Consider the following 2,713-nt stretch of genomic DNA (forward strand, 5'->3'; position numbering starts at 1 on the left):
GTATCAGTAAATGTATTGCTACGACATATGTCTGATATTTTGCTGCCTATGAATTCTTCTAGGATTTTTATGGTTTCCTGCCTTACAGGTAAGTCTTTTATCCACTTTGAGTTTATTCTTCTGTATGGTGTAAGTTGGTGGTCTAGTTTCATCCTTTTTGCATGTACCTGTCCAATTTTCCCAACACCATTTATTGAGGAGACTGTCTTGACTCCATTGTATGTTCCTGCCTCCTTTGTCAAATTTAGTTGAGCCTAATGGCTTGGGTTGATTTCTGAGTTCTCTGTTCTGTCCATCGGTCTATATGTCTGTTCTGTGCCAGTACCAGGCAGTTTTGAGAACAGTGGCTTTGGCGTAATACTAATAACTTGATGCCTGAGCGGCCAATGAACAAGTTACTCCAACACACGTTTCTGTGAAAGAGAGGCTAAGGCACTAGTGCACTTTGGGAGTAAGTAGCCCTGACTGCCTGCCTATGTCACAACAGCTTGAACTAAAATTAGCCTCTAGGTACAGTCCGCAGGGTGAGTGTCCCTGAGAAAACTCGTGCTTCTACAAGGCCGGGTCTCAAAGACTAAACAGAGAGATTCTGGCAGCACACCCGGGGGGTCGGACTTGTTTGGAAAAGTCACGGCAGGGGCTGCTGCCTCTGCAAGGTCCCCTCAGAGGCCCCGACCTCCCAGAGAATCCTCCTCACAGACATTCCAACCACACCCCGTGCTTCCCCGACCTCCCAGAGAATCCTCCTCACAGACATTCCAACCACACCCCGTGCTTCCCCACGTCTCCCCGCGTTTCGTTTTCTGGCTGCAGGAGACAGAGGGAGGTGGCGAGCTTTCTGCTTTGGAAGGTCAGGGTCCGTGAAGCGCGTTCACTGCTCGAGTTCTGATTTTGTAGACTGTAAGAAAAACAAAGAGAATTACAAAGACAGCAATGGTTAGTCCGATCAGGTACCAATCGATTTTAGGAAACCATGTGGTGGGGTCTATCCACTCCGAGTGCTCCTTTCCCGTATTCCAGGCAGGAGTCTGTTGTTCGTGTTCGTTGATAGCAAGTAAGGACTCCGATTTGCCTTTGCCACGTGTTCACTTCTTCCGTCAGGTTACCATGGAAGACTCCCTATGATGCTTTTTAGCATCAATGCACTGATGGTGACGACTGTTCCATTTCAAAGGGGTGACACATGTGCTTATGCTCCCAATCGCAAGTAAGCACTGGCCTGTGTGCTATAGCGTCCTGTCTTTCCCCGGATAGCCAATGGCTGCCTCTATTGCCTGTAGTCTAGCTAATTTGTTTTAATCTATGTGCTGCTGTACAGTGAATTCCCTACTCTCATTATACACCAGATTGTCTGCAAATGTGGCTGTCTGCACAGGTTCAGAGAGACCCACCACGGCGACACTGGCAGTAGTAAGAACAACAACAGCCGAGATGATGGCTGCAGTGAGCATCCCCCAAAATCTGGGCCGTAATTGGCTCAATGCCCCTTCTAAGACTTCGATAGCTGACGAGCCTTGCTATTTCCTGGTGAGATCAACAGGTATTAGGATTTCTGCTTGTCTCCTCAGCACCATAATAGTGCTGATGGCCAATGAGGTAATATTCTGAGTGGTAATACAGGGTGGAAAATGAGCTCCTTATCTAACCTGTACTAGAAAAGATGAACTATGGCTGATTAGTAGATCGGGGCCCATAACAAAGACAAAGGGGTGAGTGTGCAAATCAGACTATTGTCAGTAAGATTATCAGTAAAAGTTATACTGTAATGGCCAGAGGGGTTCTAACAGTCACCGTGCCACAGTTTCAAAGGGCTGAAAACATGGCCTAATCTCCATACAGTTTCCTGAACTGGCAAGCCTAGTACTTGAGGTCGTGGGGAACGCATCCCTCCCCCAGTCCACACCTCAGGCGTGCCTGCATAACCGATGTAACTAGCATTAGGGACACGGTGTACCAGAATGTCAGTGTGGCTGGCTTGCAAATGAGCTGTTGGTCCCCTAGGACCTTCAAATGGGCATGATTTCCTCAACCAACTTCCCAAGGAATGCCTCAGCAGAGGGGCCCCACTGCTTATTTTGCTCGCACGGAGGGATGGGGGGCACAGTAGCATTGGTCAGATTACCACAGGCCAGACTGCCTGCTGAGAGAAATAGTTAATTTACCAAATTGCTTTAAAAATGCTTCCTTATATCTGAAAAACAGAAAGTTTAAGAATTAGTAATACTTTCAATAAAAGTTACAAAAACTATATAATCATTTTCTTTTTATTTAGTTTTATAATAAAATTGTTGTTTCTTCTGATTTTTTTCTATTAGTATTTCTATAAATTTAGATACTTTATAGAGTAATGTAAATGACATGGAATCTTGTCCTTTCTACAAAATGTAATATTCTACAATTATGTAACTTACAACAATTAGTTATAAATGAAAGTATATTAGAATTTATTTAGTATGCATATATAAATAGAATATAGTTATTATTTTCTCATTTGACAGAATTTCCCATATACCTTAAGTATAAAATTTTCTTTATGAGGAGAGAAAGTAAATTTTAAAATTTAAATCCTGGGAAGGTAGTCAAATATATTATACTAGAGGCCCGGTGCACAAAAATTTGTGCACTCTTGGGGGAGGGGGTCCCTCAGCCCCGCCTGTGCCCTCTCGCAGTCTGGGACCCCTCGGGAGATAACGACCTGCTGGCTTAGGCCTGC

The 2,713-nt window shown here is 44.5% G+C and overlaps 1 long non-coding RNA gene across 1 annotated transcript in view; it reads left to right on the plus strand.

Annotated features, from left to right (window-relative positions):
• The window catches only part of LOC107184926, a 23,658-nt gene that overhangs the window by 10,304 nt on the left and 10,641 nt on the right, over positions 1 to 2,713 (plus strand). The window lies entirely within an intron of this gene.

Source organism: Myotis davidii, unplaced genomic scaffold, assembly GCF_000327345.1.
Source record: "Myotis davidii unplaced genomic scaffold, ASM32734v1 scaffold648, whole genome shotgun sequence".
Taxonomy (NCBI): Eukaryota; Metazoa; Chordata; class Mammalia; order Chiroptera; family Vespertilionidae; genus Myotis; species Myotis davidii.